At 52.2% G+C, this 17,637-nt stretch overlaps 1 long non-coding RNA gene across 1 annotated transcript; it reads left to right on the forward strand.

Annotated features, from left to right (window-relative positions):
• Positions 1–261: 261 nt before the first annotated feature.
• On the forward strand, positions 262–2,079 carry LOC119293527. Its single transcript, XR_005143096.1, has 2 exons — positions 262–1,102; positions 1,515–2,079. It is a non-coding gene; the product is annotated as an uncharacterized LOC119293527 (long non-coding RNA).
• The last annotated feature ends 15,558 nt before the right edge of the window (positions 2,080–17,637 follow it).

Raw genomic sequence — 17,637 nt, forward strand, 5'->3', positions numbered from 1 at the left:
TCCCTAAAAAACGCACCCAGGAATCTGGTGTCTTGGGGGTACGACTGGAGGTTTTTTCGGCGCAGGTGCAAAAAAGTAGCCCTGGGGGGTTTGTTGACGCGGCTGGAGATGCTCTTAAGAAAAATAGACTGGAATTGCTCAAAGAAAAAAAGGACTGAACGGACCATACCGCCGGCGAGGGTTAGGATAGGAGAATGTGTCTTCTCCGCCTGCGGCGACAGGCGCACCCCCAGCTGCCGGCAAGTCTCCCTCGCCCACCGTGGCCGACGCGAAGTAGACTCCTGGCGGCGGCGACAGCGAGGTAAGCCATCCAACTTCACCACTAGCAAAGTCGCTGGTACAGATGCCCGTGCTACTGCATTTGCTTGAATGCTGCTTCCGCTGACAAAATGAAATGTATCCTATGGTGTATCTTGATCAAAGGTGCAAGTACGTATCAGCCAGATGCACCCTCTTGATCTCCTTTTATCTTACCGGAGTCGAATACTGTGAGTAAATTCACAAAGCACATAGTTTCATGAAGAATTTTGTGATGAAAAAATTAGCTAGGGTCTCTTGGCCGTGATCTGTTGAGGACGACCGTGTTCTCATGCCGTGCAGGTAGCTGCCGATTCTCCTGTGGTCCTTTAGGGCTTATTCTGAATTGTTTTACCTGTCAGCAGGTCTCGATCAGATTGTCCTTGGTGTATCATCCATGCCACCATGCCTGCCAACATCAACTATCAGAATTAATTATTGGCAAGGATCCCAAGCTCTGTAGTTAGCAATAATAATTAATAAAAGTGGTGACTAGTTTGCATAAAAAAATTATAAATAAGCTGACTGGTGAGTAGTACTACTAAAGAGTAAAGACACTTCTCGTTGCCGTGCTTCATCTGCACACTGAAGCATGACGGCCACGCCATGTTTTCCAAAGTTTCTCAAGGGCTGGTGAGAGCAATTATTGGTTTGGTAAGAGAAGCAATTATTGGTTTGGTACACAAATACACATCTTGTGAACATAGAAACTTTAACAGACCTGAGCCTGGGAGTGCTTCTCATCAGAAGTATGGGATCGACGAACGGCGGCTCTTCTCAACAAAGCAGCGACTTACCTTAGCAGGTATGCATAAGTTATTTTCGTTGATTAATCTGCATGTATCAACCTCCATAGTTTGCTCGTGCAGAAATCTTCTTGTTCTCCTAACCACCAATCAAAACAAGATCTAGCTAAAAACTGCAAAATCCTGCAAAACCAAACTAGTCAAATACCCAGCTTCAGCCAACTTTAGTTGCAAACTTGCCATTGAGTCATTGTTTCAAAATAGGTTGCTTGATGTTATGCATCCATTGTTTTCCTTCTAGACTAGATCTACAAAATGTTTGGAGGAAATAGCACCTTATGAGTTGAAAATGTTCGTTGTTCCTTAATATGCTTAGCTCATAATTCGTGTATCTCCTTGCAGAAGTATGGTAATTCATGGTTGAGTACTGCAGTGTGATAATAATATATACAGTACCTTCTAATTTTTTAGGCTGGGCCACAGAAATTATCTGAAGGCACACAGGCTACCTGCTGTGCAACATATCTGTCTCAGCTCTGACTTGGGGAGCAATGGCCGAGGTTGTGATTCTCTTGGCAGTGGCAAAGATCGGTGTAGCTCTGGCGAATGAAGCAACGAACCAGGCTACTTTACATTTCAATAACTTTATAACACGGCTAACAGAGCTTCAAGGAAGCATGGGTCACATCAGAAGGGAGCTCAGGTTGATGCATGAATATCTTGGCCGAATGGACGTGCAGAATCGCAACAATCAGACATATTAAATCTGGGGTGGAGGAGGTGAGAATGTTTGTTCATGGGATTGAGGACATTGTGGATGAGTATTTGCAACTTGTTGGTCAGAAACATGAGAGTGGATGGAGTGCCTATCTAAAGAAAGGATTCAAACAACCAAATGTTTTCTTCTCTTTAAACAGGGTAGCTTCTTTGGTTAAGGAAGCGGAGGTCAATCTTGTGCACCTGTTCCAGGCTAAAGAACGATGGGTGCTAATGGTAGATAGTGGGTATATGAATGACTAAAGTTACATTGTTGAGAGGTCTTAGCATCTAGCGAGCACTTCACATTCCCTTGCTGAAGAAGATCTCGTGGAGGTTGATGGAAACAGAAAAAAGCTTGAGCAGTGGTTGGCAGGTGATGAGTTGGAACGCTCTGTGATAGTGCTGCATGGTATGGGAGGGCTTGGTAAAAGAGGGACTCCCCAGTCTCTGCATCAGAACGATGCATACGGCCACATTTATAGATAAATAAAGAGGTTCAACAAGGTCTTATAGTCTGAAAACAAAAAAAACGGCAAGCTCACAAAGAGCCACAACGCCAAAAACAAAAGGCCCAAAAGCTACAACCGGTTGGCATAACAAAGATAGTTAAACTAATCGCCTATCCTATTACATGACCGCCATCCAAACCGGTTGAAGATATCCCGCGCTACCATATTCCACTGGATAGATCCAGTAACCAAACGCTCCCTGGCCTCCGTCGGAGTGAGTAACGACCACATATGGATCAGCGCAGTAGCTCGGAATAAAACCTGCAAAAAATGAATAGTTGTTGTTCTGTTAAAAGCCAAATCATTTCTGCAATTCTAAATTGCCCATAACAACGCACATACTCCTACGCGAATGTGTCTAGCTGTTTCGGACTCTATCCCAACAAGCCACGTTCCAAATAACGTACTGACCGAATTCGGAGGAGTAATGTTAAAGGCAATTTGCACCGTGTGCCACAAAACTCTCGTCAACGGGCAATCAAAGAAGAGGTGCTTGATAGTTTCGTCCTGATCACAAAAACTACACATAGTAGATCATGTCCAGTTGCGCTTAACCAAATTATCCTTTGTTAAAATGACTTGTTTATGTATAAACCACATAAACACTTTAATTTTCAGGAACTTTGGCTTTCCAAACATGTTTGGAACTAGGAATAGCACTAGAGTTAATGACATCGACTTGACTGTGAACTCTCCAGACCTAGTAAGCTTCCAACACAAGTGATCAGGCTGATGAGCTAGCTGAACCTCCATCAGTCTACTCACCAAATGAAGCCATGCTTCCCACCGGTCGGCAACAAGCACCCTCCTAAACTGAATATTAAGGGGAATGGACTGCATAATCGTTGCAGCAAGAGCATCACGTCGTTGAACAATACGATACAGGGATGGATACTGAAGCGCCAACGGCGTTCACCAAGCCAAGTATCCTCCCAGAAGCGAGTAGTGTTGCCATTACCGACAATAAACTTTGTTCTATTAAAGAAGGCAACTTTGACTCTCATAAGCCCCTTCCAAAATGGCAAGTCAGTCGGTCTCACTGTCGCCTGGGACAAAGTCTTGGACTGCAGATACTTACTATGGAGAATCTGCGCCCACATTGCCTCAGTCTCAACTGATAACTTATACAACCACTTACTGAGAAGACATATGTTCTTGACTTCAAGATTCTCAATACCAAGGCCCCCCTGGTCCTTTGGTCGATAGATGATATCCCATTTGGCGAGACGGTATTTTCTCTTTAGTTCATCACTCTGCCAGAAGAATCAGGATCGATAGAAGTCCAGCCTTTTCCTAACCCCAGCTGGGACTTCGAAGAAAGATAAGAGAAACATAGGCATACTCGTGAGCACCGAATTAATAAGAATCAATCGGCCTCCATATGACATGAGTTTGCCCTTCCAGCAACTCAGTTTCTTCTCAAACCGATCCTCGATGCACTTGCATTCTCTGTTTGTCAGCTTACGATGATGAATGGGTATACCTAAGTGCGTGAAAGGTAATGCCCCCAATTCGCATCCAAACAATTGCCTATAAGCCTCTTGTTCCTCATTGGCTCTACCCAAACAGAACAACTCGCTTTTATGAAAGTTAATCTTCAATCCGGTCGATTGTTCAAATAAGCATAACACCAGCTTTATATTTCTCGCTTTTGCCAAGTCGTGCTCCATAAAGATGATTGTATCATCAGCGTACTGCAGGATGGACACACCACCATCAACTAGATGAGGCACCAAGCCACCCACCTGACCGGCCTCCTTTGCCCTACCTATTGGAATTGCCAACATGTCAACCACAATGTTGAACAGAATAGGAGACATTGGATCACCTTGTCTCAGGCCCTTGTGTGTCTGGAAATAATGACATATGTCATCATTCACTTTAATTCCAACACTCCCTTTTTGCGTGAAAGATTCTACCTGGCGTCGCCAAGCTTCATCAAAACCCTTCATGTGTAAGGCCTGTTGAAGGAAATGCCATTTGACTTTATCATACGCTTTCTTGAAATCCACCTTGAAAACAACTCCATCTAGTTTTTTTGTGTGAATCTCATGGAGCGTTTCATGAAGGACCACAACCCCTTCGAGGATGTTCCTGTCCGGCATGAAAGCAGTTTGAGTAGGCTGCACCACATCATGCGCAATCTGTGTGAGCCTATTAGTCCCGACTTTAGTAAAAAAATTGAAACTAACATAAAGAAGACAGATGGGCCTGAATTGCTCGATTCTCACAACCTCTATTTTCTTAGGAAGCAGGGTTATCGTTCCAAAATTCAGTTGAAAAAGCTGAAGCTGTCTAGAGAATAAATCATGGAACAACGGCAACAGATCCCCTTTAATAATATGCCAGCACCTTTTATAAAACTCAGCCGGGAATCCATCCGGGCCGGGAGCCTTATTATTTTTCATATGCGATATGGCCTCAAACACCTCTTTCTCAGAAAAAGGAGCAGCTAAAATATCATTCTCAACAGCAGTAAGTTGAGGCACATCCTCAATCCTAGACTCATCCATAGACACACAGTTATCCTTTGGAGGCCCAAACAACTGCTTGTAATACTCAATAATGTATAATTTTAGGTTCTCCTCACCAAGAATCATTCCTTCATCTTGCTCAAGCTGAAAGATCCTATTCTTCTTGTGTTTGCCATTGGCGATCATGTGGAAGAATTGAGTATTTGCGTCCCCCTAGACTACTCTTCGGACCTTGGCCCGCAGTGCCCACTTTAATTCTTCTTCACGAAGAAGCTCTTTCAGCCTCATCTCTGCGTCAAGCTTGGCATGAAGCTCTGAGGCTGGTAGAACCGTGTGTCGGGGGGGTGGACCCCGGGCAGGCAATGGAACCCGGATCCTCTTCAAAAACAACGGGGCTAGCACCGCCCCTCAATACCGGCACACGCTTGGCCGGGCCGCTCGACCCGGCCAAGTCCCGCGACCCGGCCGGACTCGCCGACCCGGCAAGACACGTCGACTCTGCCCCAACAACTAGCGCGAGACAGCCGAACTCGGCACGACCAAGGCTCCCTCAACAAGCCAGCACCACCCGTGGCGTGCTCGGCAATCCAGCCATGGGTCAGCTCCCGTCCCATCCAGGCCGTATGATGGGACGAGTCTTCAATCAGCGATGACTGAGGCAATAGTGCCCCGCCCATGCCTCTGGTCAGTCGGAGTGTGGCAATGGTGCCCCTCGCCTACCCGCTGACCAGGGTCGGCGTGGCTACAGTGCTCCCGCCCTCACGGCTGACGACAGCAAGCGGCAGCCTGACGGAGAGCACTGTACACGACTCGACTCGGCCACGCCCTGACGATCGACAAGACGGCACACAGTTCCCCTAGGCATGTGGGGCCCGCACCTAGGGGAAACCGGCGAACCACAAGACCTCAGCGGGACCCATCCCGGGTCCCCAGACGCCGACATTACGGACCCACCGACCTGGAACATTACCATTGTACCCCTGGGGGTTTGGTCTATAAAACCCCCCAGGAGCCCGCGATCAGGCAGGCAAGCAGAAGGCAGAGAACGCCTACGAGAGAAAGGCAAGTAAGCAGAGAACTAGCCACCAAACAGCAACACTGGGGAGAAGGAGCAGCCCAAGCCTTGGCCAGCTCCCTTCCCCCTCCATACAGCTCCAGGAGCGACATTGTACTATCGATCATCCAACTACACTCGGCAGGACTAGGGGTATTATCTCTCCAGAGAGCCCCGAACCTGGGTATGTCCGGCGTCCTGCGCCCGCTCATGCCAACCTCGCCTCTGGAGTCCACCAGCACCCTCGAGCCTCCTCCTCTCTTGAGCCATCCCTTGGCATCTACCGTGCACCCACCACAACAGTTGGCGCCCACCGTGGGGCAGCTCGAGGAGCTGGCCGGGAGCATGCTTCAGATGAGGCCCTTCTCCTACACCGACGAGTCCGTCATGCTGGCGAACGACGTCGTCGGCGCGCTTGCCGCCTCCTTCGCCGTGTTGCGCGTCACCGATGCGTTCGCGGCCGATGAGTACCCCAGTGAGGTGCTCAGCTACTCCGACTCTCCCCTCTCCCTCGGTGGCGGCGTTTCTGCCGGGGCAATGGACGTCCACGTGGAGGTCTTCGTCACCAGCGACGGCGCCTCCTCCTCGTCGAGCAAGATGAGGAAGGCTGCCGAAGCCAGGGCCGCAGCGGAACAGACCGAGCCTTCCGATCTGCTGCGCGCCGTGATGCAGAGCCTCCGCATCCCCATCGACACCGATGTCGACGCCACCAACATCGCCGAGGCCCGAACCCAACTCGAGGAAAGGCGCCAGCAGATGCTGGACCTGTCTGAGACGCTCGCCGCCACTCAGCGTTGCCTGGATGCCACTCAGCTGGAGCGCAACGCCGCCTATGGGTTCACGCCCCGCCGCAGCCGAGCCAAGCTGGGTCGCCGACGTGTGTGCCCGGGGAGGTGCGATCGGTCGGGTCCTCGGCACCGTCCATGGCGTCTACGAGACTACAGCGAAGAACATGTGCGCTGCCCAGGCAGCTGCAGCCGGCCTGGACCAGCTCACGGGCGAGGAGCTGAAAGAGCGCATCGGGCGGATCCGCGAACTCCTCCACGCCGCCAACACCCAGCAGGACCGCCTCAACCAGCTCGCCAAGCCGGCGGGATCCGGCTCCACCCGCCTTGGCGGGCCCGGTGAACTCCTGCACACCGCTTCCTCGCCACCCAGCGAGGCGCACTCCGGCCGAGTCCGGACTCGGCGCGATCCGGCCGCTACGGCCGCCGGCGGACTGGGCGACAAGCCCGTCCCAGAGATCCAGCGTGGACCCGGCCAGCATGGTCGGCGTCCGGCTCCAACCAACCAGGCCCCCCGTGGCCTGGCCGCAAGTCGACTCAGCCCGTGCGCCATCGACGACGCCGACGCTCGCCGTCGCCTCGATCAGCTCGCTCGCTCCCTGGAGGTGGAGGAGAGCGGTGCTATCGGACCGGCGTGCTTCGGCCGACGCATCTGGGAGGAACCCTTCCCCAAAGGGTTCATGCTCCCCCGCGACACCCCCAAGTACAACGGGACCGTGAAGCCAGAAGACTGGCTCACCGACTACACCACGGCCATTGGCATCACCGGTGCCAATCATCGTCTCATCATGCGCTACGCACCGCTCATGCTCTAAGGGTCGGCCTGCACGTGGTTGAACGGCCTGCCAACGGGGCAGCATCAACACGTGGGTGGACTTCGAGGAAGCCTTCGTCCGCAACTTCATGGGGACCTACAAGCGGCCCGGCCGCCCTAGCCAGCTCGCCATGTGCGTGCAAGGGCCTACGGAGACCGGTCACGAGTACCTCGCACGCTGGACCAAGCTCCGGAACAGCTGTGAGGGCGTCCACGAAGTCCAGGCGATCCAGTACTTCGTCAGCGGGTGCCGAGACGACACCCTCCTCAAGCACAAGCTCTTACGCTCCGAGCCGGCCACCATGGCCGCGCTCATGGTGACGGCTGACAAGTACGCCAACGCCGACTCCGCCATGAAGATGGCGCTGGATGAAGCCGGCAAGGCGAAGCCGGCAAGGCGAAGCCGGTTCCCCCTCCGAAGCCGGCCGGCGAAAGCAGCCGGCAGCATCATCATCAGAACAACAAGCACAAGGCCGACCAACTGGTGCAGCGTCACGACAACCGGCTCATCGCGGCCCTGAGCCCGCGGCGGACCCGGCAGTGAACCGTCGGCAAACCGGCAAGATGGCATGGCAGCCCGCCATGAGCTTTGAGCAGATGCTCGACTCCCCCTGCAAGCACCACAGCGGCGCAAGGCCCTCCATGCACACGCTTCTGTAGTGCGCCATCACCAAGCGCATCATGAGGGGCGAGGTCCCGCCTCCTCCGGCTCCAGGCACTGGGTAGCCGCCTCCACCTCCACCGCTGCCTCCAGCTGGCGATGCGATGCGCGACGACGCCTACCCGGACCAGAACGTGGCCTACATCGTATTCACCAGCCTCAGCGACGACAAGTGCAGCGAGCGTCTCCTTCGGCAGGAGGTGAACACCGTCGCCCCGGCCAAGCCGGAGTTCATGCATTAGTCGGATCGCCCGATCACCTGGACCCGGGAGGATCACCCGGCAGTCATGCCGAGTCTGGGTGGTTATGCCCTCGTCCTCAACCCAACCATCGTCGCGTGGCGCACATGCAAGTTCTCCCGAGTCCTCATCGACGGCGGCAGCAGCATCAACATCCTCTACCGTGACACAATGACCAAGCTCGGCCTCAAGGCCGAGGACGTGGAGCCGACCCGAACGATCTTCCACGGCATCGTGCCCGGCCTCTCATGCTCCCCCATTGGCCAGGTTCGGCTCGATGTCCTGTTTGGTGACAGCAGCCACTTCCGACGTGAACCGATCTGGTTTGAGGTGGTGGACCTGTCCAGCGTGTATCACGCGTTGCTGGGCTAGCCCGCGCTCGCTAAGTTCATGCTGGTTCCCCACTACGCGTATCTGAAGATGAAGGAAACATATACGTGGATATTGCGGCCGAGTTGCGGCAGCAGGAATTTCTGCATGCTGCATGCTAGTTCATGCTGGTTCCCCACTATGTGTATCACGCGTTGCTGGGCTAGCCCGCGCTCGCTAAGTTCATTGGTGAAGACCAAGCAGCACCTCACGCTCCTCGACAAATTGAAGGAAACATTCGCCAACCTTCGCGAGTACAAGGTCAAGCTTAACCCGGAGAAATGCGTCTTTGGTGTCCCGGCCGGAAAGCTACTCGGCTTCCTCGTCTCGGAGCGTGACATTGAGGCGAACCCGGAGAAGATCAAGGCCATCGAGCGCATACGCAAGCCGGCTCGGCTGCGCAATGTCCAGAAGTTCACCGGATGCTTGACTCGGTCAGTCGGTTTCTAAGCCGGTTGGGCGAGAGGGCGCTACCCTTGTACCAGCTGATGAAGAAGACGAGCCCGTTCTAATGGAACGACAAGGCAGACGAGGCCTTCCAAGACCTCAAGCGCATGCTCTCCACCGCACCAGTCCTGGCCGCACCGACCGACAAGGAGCCGCTATTGCTCTACATAGCCGCGACCTCGCGGGTGGTCAGCATGGTGCTGGTGGTCGAGCGACCAAAGAAGGGAAAGATCCAAGCCATCCAGCGCCCAGTCTACTACTTGAGCGAGGTGCTCTCCATCTCCAAGCAGAACTACCGGCACTACCAGAAGATGTGTTACGGCGTGTACTTCACCGCCAAGAAGCTAAAGAAGTATTTCCAAGAGCACGTTGTCACCATGGTCAGCATGGCGCCTATCGGAGAAATCATCGGGTGCCGGGATGCCTCTGGTCGGGTCACGAAGTGGGCGATCCAGCTTGTCAGCCACACCATCCTCTACGAGCCCCACACCACGATCAAGTCTCAAGCCCTGGCCGACTTCCTCATCGACTGGACCAAGACCCAGTACTTGCCACCGGCCCCCGACTCGACGCATTGGTGCATGCACTTCGATGGGTCCAAGATGCGACTCGGCTTGGGGGCCGGCATCGTACTATCGTCCCCGAAGGGCGACCGACTCTCCTACATGCTCCAGATCCACTTCGCCGCCTCCAACAACGTCGCCGAGTATGAAGCCCTTGTGCACGGCCTCCGGCTTGCCAAGGAACTCGGCATCCGGCGCATCCTGTGCTACAGCGACTCGGACCTGGTGGTGCAGCAGTGCTCCGACGAGTGGGACGCCCGCGACTCCAACATGGCAAGCTACCGCTTCCTCGTCCAGAAGCTGTCCCGATCCTTCGAGGGCTGCGAGTTCCTCCATATCCCGCGCACGGAGAATGAAGCAGCCAACATGCTCGCCAAGATTGCCTCGTCATGACAAGCCATTCCGTCCGGCGTCTCCCTCGAGCACCTGCGCAAGCCGTCCATCAAGCCATCCCCGGACTCCGAGTCCATCCATGTTCCAGACGACCCGGCCGCACCTCAACCTGGCCCGGGGGCTGCGGAACCCGGCCCGGGGGCTGCTCAGCTCGACCCGGCCACCATTGTCCCAGACCCGGCCGCCGCCATCCCTGACCCGGGGGCTGCTCAGCCCGGCTCGGGGGCTGCCGACTCGGAACCCACCCTGGTGGCCATCTTCGCCGTGGTTATGGCCCCATCTTGGGCCCTCCCGATATCAGAATTTTTGGAGAACGGAGTTCTTCCCATGGACGAGATCGAAGCTCGGCAAATAAAGCGCCCAGCGTCCGCCTACAACATCATCAACAACGAGATCGTCAAGTGCAGCTCCACCGGCATGTTCCAGCACTGCATCAAGCAGGAAAAGGGCATCGACATCCTCCTCGACATACACCAGGGCGAGTGCGGGCACCACGCCGCATCACAATCCCTGGTGGCCAAGGCGTTCCACCATGGTTTCTACTGGCCCATGGTGCTCCAAGATGCCGAGTCGCTCGTCCTCAAGTGTGAAGGATGCCAGCGCTTTAGCAAACGCAGCCACCAGCCTGCGTCAGCACTCCGCACCATACCGATCGCCTAGCCCTTTGCGGTTTGGGGACTCGACATGGTGGGACCCTTCAAAACCTCTCAAGGCGGCATGACGCACCTGGTGGTGGCAGTGGACAAATTCACCAAGTGGATCGAGGCAAGACCGATCAAGAAACTGTACGGGCCAACAGTCGTCCGGTTCATCAAGGACATAGCGATGCGCTACGGCATGCCGAACAACATCATCACTGACAACGACACCAACTTCGCCAAGGGCGCGCTCGAGCAATACTGCTCTGTCTCCGGCATCCGGCTCGACTTTGCCTCAGTTGCGCATCAGCAGTCCAACGGACAGGTCGAGCGGGCCAATGGACTCATCCTGTCCGGCGTCAAGCCGCGACTCGTCGAGCCACTCATCCGCTCACCTGGCAGCTGGCTCGGTGAGTTGCCAGCCGTTCTCTGGAGTCTACGCACCATGCCGAATCGGTCGACCGGGTTCACCCCGTTCTTCCTCGTCTATGGAGCCGAAGTTGTCACCCCGACCGATGTCGAGTTCGACTCGCCGCACGTCGCGATGTACACCGAAGCCGAAGCTAGAGAAGCCCGTGAAGATGGCATCGACCTGCTCGAAGAAGCACGCCTCCTAGCGCTCAGTCGCTCGGCCATCTACCAGCAAGGCCTGAGGCATTACCACAGCAAGAAGATCAAGCCCCTCGCATTCCGCGAGGGCAACCTCGTCCTCCGCCTCGTCCAAGAATAGGTAGGCCAGCACAAGCTGTCCCCTCCATGGGAGGGCCCATTCATCGTGAGCAGTGCCTTGCGCGACCGCAACGCCTACTACCTCATCGATGCTCGCAAGTCAAGGAAGTGCAAGAAGGACACCACCGGTGAAGAAACGACCCGGCCGTGGAACGCAGAACTCCTTCGCCCGTTTTACAGTTAGCCGCACGAGTGTATGTATCGTCGCCTTTTGTAAATGCATGAAACTATGGGGTCCCCGAACGAGACTCGGGGGCTGCCTTTTGTCAACCAATTTATTGTGTCCTTATTTTTCTGCATCACTATACCACTGAACCCGGCCACCGGTCCGACTCGCTCGGCCCGAGGGCTCGGGGGCTGGCCGGCTCGATCGCCACCCCGCCGCCTTACTTGGTGATTCCTAATAAAAGCTAGGATGACGCGGTCCCTCACTTCACCCTAAAGCCACAGATCCAGCTTTGGCTGTCGGCTAGCAAGCACAACGGGCCAAAGCTCCTTTACACTTCATACACTAAGTCAAAGGTTGCCGGGTCGATCAACCCGGCCCGCCATTCATCAAATGAATAGCCGCACGACCGGTTGCTCGCCAACCGGCTCTGCCGGATTGCCACCAGCCGACCCAGTGGGTGTTTCGCTCACGCTCAACATTTCGAGGAACCCAAGTCCTGCACGCTCCTCTAAAAAAACTGAACTCCTTGTCACGGACCGGAGCCTCGGTCGTCTGACTCGCGGGGGGGAGGTTTGAGAAAGGAAAAGCGCATGAAATTGGTCCAAAAAACGGAAGGCAAAAGTAAAAGCACCCACGACATTTACACAAATATTTAAAGGCCCATGGCCCGAGTTCATTACACCCTAAAACCCCCAGTGTGTGGGTGGACCTGCTACTTAACAAATTTTACAAAGTGTCTCAGGCATCTCCAGCGCCGCGTCGCGACGTCGACGGCTCTCCCCTGGCGGCCTCCGGGTCCAGCGAGGTGCCGGTGTCCTCCTCGGCATCCGCGTCGCGGTAGAAGCCCGTCTCCTCCGAGCTCCCCTCCAGATCGTCGAGGAGCAAGCCGAAGTCATCGCCTTCCACGGCCCTGCCGTCTTCCGTCCGCTCCGGAAGAAACTCGTCGTGGAAGGCGAACTCGGCGATGTAGCTGGCCCGGGAGGCTATCCGGCCGGCTTGCTCCTGCAGAAGCTGCTCCGAACCAGCCCGCTGGCCCATCAACGCATCCAGCTGTAGGTCTGGATGCCAGGATAGCGTGAATCGGAGCGCCATCTCAGCTCCGGCACGAGCGGCGGAGACGCGCCACTCGCCAAGACGGTGCGGGCCCGTCCCCAACCAACGCGCCAAGCGCGAGAAGCTGCTCGGTTGGACGGAGCCGGGCCACAGGGCCGCCGTCATCGTGGTGCCGGCACGGGACAGCTGCTCCATCTGTGTTCCCAGGACCCGCAGACGGGCCTCAGCAGCGGCGATGATCTCCGGGAAGGTCCAGGCCGCCTGCGGATCCATCCCGGACCCAACGACACCGGTCGGGTCGCGCTGATAGCAGACGGCTTCCTCTGCTAGCTGCTGCGTCTCTGGGGAGGCCCCTACCACAAAGGGAGAAGCAAGTTAGAAGAAGAACGACAAGGAAGAAAGGCCGGATCCCGATCCGGCAAACTACAAGAAACAACACTTACTAGCGAAGGACTCTTCCAGGTGATGCGCCTCAAGCAACATACCGCGCCGCTCCCGCTCGATGGCGCGGCCGCGCTCCTCGAGCGCCTTTTCCAGGTCGGCCTCCTTGGCAAGGGCCGCCTTCAGCTCGGCGTCCTTGTCTTCGGCCGCCTTCTCGGCCGCCTCGCGGCGACGGGCCTCGTCCTCGCGGGCCCCCTCAGCCGTGGTGACCTGCCCCCGTAGGTGTTCCACCTCGGCCTGGAGCCGGCCCTTGTCGTCGGCCAGCTGGCAGCGCTGTTGGTTCGCCTCCACCAGGGCCCGCTGCACCTCCGCGACCTTAGCGGCCTTGAGGAGCTCCACCTCGGCCTCGAGGCGGCTCTTGTGACCCACCAGCTGCTCATGCAGCCGGTTGGCCTCGTCGAGAGACCGTCGGGCCCCGGCCGCCTCCGCCCTCGCCTGCGCCGCCTCGACGCCAAGACGGCTGATAACCCGCAAGTATACGGGATAGTTGTAGCCTCTTTCAATAAGTAAGAGTGTCGAACCCAACGAGGAGCTAAAGGTAGAACAAATACTCTCTCAAGTCCTATCGGCCACATATACGACTCTATGCACGCTTGACGTTCGCTTTACCTAGAACAAGTATGAAACTAGAGGTACTTTGTATGTGTGATAGGATAGATTTGCAAGATAATAAAGAACACGTAAATAAAAAGTAGGGGCTATTTAGATAAAGATGCAATAAAGTAAATAAAGCGAGTGTGGAAAAGTGGTGGTAGGAGTTGTGAAAGTGTCCCTAAGCAATTGACTACTTTACTAGACCGACAGCAAGTTTTATGTGGAAGAGGCCACTGCTAGCATGTCATCTCTGACTTGGAATTCTATGCACTTATGATTGGAACTATTAGCAAGCAGTCTGCAACTACTAACGTTCATTAAGGTAAAACCCAACCATAGCATTAAGATATATTGGTCCCCCTTCAATCCCATACACAACAATCCCCTTACTCGGGTTTAAGCTTCTGTCACTCTAGCAACCCACTATAAGTGAATCATGAACGTATTGCAACATCCTACAGCGGGAATCCCTCACGCTTGCGCGACACGGAGGGCACAATAGAACAGCAACATAACCACAAGCAAATTAAATCAATCATAGCAATTCATCAACCACCAATAGGACAACAAAAATCTACTGAGACATCATAGGATGGCAACACATCATTGGATAATAATATGAGGCATAAAGCACCATGTTCAAGTAGAGGGTACAACGGGTTGCAGGAGAGTGGACCGCTGAATATAGATGGGGGAAGGTGATGGAGACGTTGGTGGAGATGATGGAGGTGTTGGTGTAGATCGTGGCGATGATGATGGCCCCCGGCGGCGTTCCACTGCCACCGGAAGCAAGGGGGAGAGAGCCCCCCTTCTTCTTCTTCTTCTTCCTTGACCTTATCCCTAGATGTGAGAAGGGTTTCCCCTCTGGTCCTTGGCTCCCATGGCGTGGGAGGGGCGAGAGCCCCTCTGAGATTGGATCTATCTCTCTATTTCTGCGTTCTCAGATCCTTCCCCTTCACCGTTTCTTTTATATCTGGAGATCCGTAACTTCGATTGGGGTGAATCTTTCGCCCAAATTTTTCTCGTAAAATTAGCTTTCTTGCGGCAAAAGAAGAGCGTCAACCGCCTTACTGGGGGGCCAGGAGAGTCCAGGGAATGCCCCCGTATCTCCTAGCCCCCTCGGGCACCGTCTCGCGTTGATTTTACTTCCCAAAAATCATAAATATTCCAAAATAATTCTCCGTCCATTTTTATCCCGTTTGGACTCCGCTTGATATTGGGTTTCTGAGAAATAAAAAACATGCAACAGACAGGAACTGGCGCTGGGCACTGGATCAATATGTTAGTCCCAAAAAATAGTATAAAAAGTTGCCAAAAGTATATGAAAGTTGAATAATATTGGCATGGAACAATCAAAAATTATAGATACGACGGAGACGTATTAGCATCCCCAAGCTTAATTCCTGCTCGTCCTCGTGTAGGTAAATGATAAAAAGGATAATTTTTGATGTGGAATGCTACCTATCATAATCTTGATCATATGTCCAATCATGGCATGAATATTAAGACACGAGTGATTCAAAGCAATAGTCTATCATTTGACATAAAAAGCAATAATACTTCGAGCGTACTAATAAAGCAATCATGTCTTTTCAAAACAACAAGGCCAAAGCAAGCTTATCCCTACAAAATCATATAGTTTGGCCATGCTTCATTTTCGTCACACAAAATGCCCCCATCATGCACAACCCCGATGACAAGCCGAGCAATTGGTTCATACTTTTTAACGCGCTTCAGCTTTTTCAACCCTCACGCAATACATGAGCGCAAGCCATGGAAATAGCACTATAGGTGGAATAGAATATAATGATGGAGGTTATGTGGAGAAGACAAAAAAAGAGAAAGTCTCACATCGACACAACTAATCAACGGGCTATGGAGATGCCCATCAATTGATGTCAATGCGAGGAGTAGGGATTGCCATGCAACGAATGCACTAAGAGCTATAAGTGTATGAAAGCTCAACAAAAGAAACTAAGTGGGTGTGCATCCAACTTGCTTGCTCATGAAGACCTAGGGCATTTGAGGAAGCCCATCGTTGGAATATACAAGCCAAGTTCTATAATGAAAATTCCCACTAGTATATGAAAGTGACAACATAGGAGACAATCTATATGAAGAACATGGTGCTACTTTGAAGCACAAGTGTGGAAAAAGGATAGTAACATTGCCCCTTTTCTTTTCTTTTTTTTACTTTTTTTGGTGGGCTTCTTTGGCCCCCTTTTTTATTTAGGCTTCTTTGGCTTTTCCTTTTTTTCTGTTTTTTATGGGACAATGCTCTATAATGATGATCATCACACTTTTATTTACTTACAGCCCAATATTACAACTCGATACTAGAACAAAGATATGACTCTATATGAATGCTTCCGGTGGTGTACCGGGATGTGCAATGATCTAGCATAGCAATGACATCAAAAAAAACGGACAAGCCATGAAAACATCATGCTAGCTATCTTACGATCATGCAAAGCAATATGACAATGAATGCTCAAGTCATGAATATGATGATGATGAAAGTTGCATGGCAATATATCTCGGAATGACTATGTAAATGCCATGATAGGTAGGTATGGTGGTTGTTTTGAGGAAGATATAATGAGGCTTATGTGTGATAGAGCGTATCATATCACGGGGTTTGGATGCACCGGCGAAGTTTGCACCAACTCTCGAGGTGAGAAAGGGCAATGCACGGTACCGAAGAGGCTAGCAATGATGGAAAGGTAAAAAGTATGTATAATCCATGGACTCACATTAGTCATAAAGAACTCATATACTTATTGCAAAAGTTTATTAGCCCTCGAAGCAAAGTACTACTACGCATGCCCCTAGGGGGATAGATTGGTAGGAAAAGATCATCGCTCGTCCCCGACCTCCACTCATAAGGAAGACAATCAAAGAAACACCACATGCTTCAAATTTGTCACACAACGGTTACCATACGTGCATGCTACGGGACTTGCAAACCTCAACACAAGTGTCTCTACAATCCACAACCACCCACTAGCATGACTCTAATATCACCACCTTTATATCGCAAAACTACTTCAAAGAATCAAACATATCATATTCAGCGATCTACAAGTTTATGTAGGATTTTATGACTAACCATGTGAATGACCAATTCCTGTCATCTCTCTAAATTGATATAAGTGAAGCAAGAGAGTTTAATTCTTTCTACAAAAGATATGCCCACGCTCTAACAAATATAAATGAAGTAAAACAGCATTCTACAAATGGTGGTTGTCTATGTGAAGAGAAACAGGCAATCCAAACTTCAAATGATATAAGTGAAGCACATGAAGCATTCTATAAAGCCATACACAAAAGATTTAAGTGAAGTGCAATGAGCATTCTATAAATCAACCAAGGACTATCTCATACCAGCATGGTGTATAAAATAAAAATTAAAACTAAATGCAAAAGATGCTCCAAGACTTGCACATAATGCATGAACGAAACAAATACAAAAACATACCAATACTTGTTGAAGAAAGAAGGGATGCCTTCCGGGGCATCCCCAAGCTTAGACACTTGAGTCTCCTTGAATATTTACTTGGGGTGCCTCGGGCATCCCCAAGCTTGAGCTCTTGCCTCTCTTCCTTTTCCTCATATCGAGACCTCCTTGTTTAGACACTTCATCCACACAAAACTTCAACAGAAAACTCGGTAAGATCCATTAGTATAATAAAGCAAATCACCACTCTAAGTACTGTTGCAAACCAATTCATATTTTGTTTTTGCATTGTGTCTACTGTAATATAGCTTTTACATGGCTTAATCCACCAATATAAATTGATAGATTCATAAAACAAGCAAACTATGCATCAAAAACAGAATCTGTCAAAAACAGAACAGTCTGTAGCAATCTGAACATCCACCATACTTCTGGTACCCCAACAA

This window comes from Triticum dicoccoides, chromosome 4B (genome assembly GCF_002162155.2).
Source record: "Triticum dicoccoides isolate Atlit2015 ecotype Zavitan chromosome 4B, WEW_v2.0, whole genome shotgun sequence".
Taxonomy (NCBI): domain Eukaryota; kingdom Viridiplantae; phylum Streptophyta; class Magnoliopsida; order Poales; family Poaceae; genus Triticum; species Triticum dicoccoides.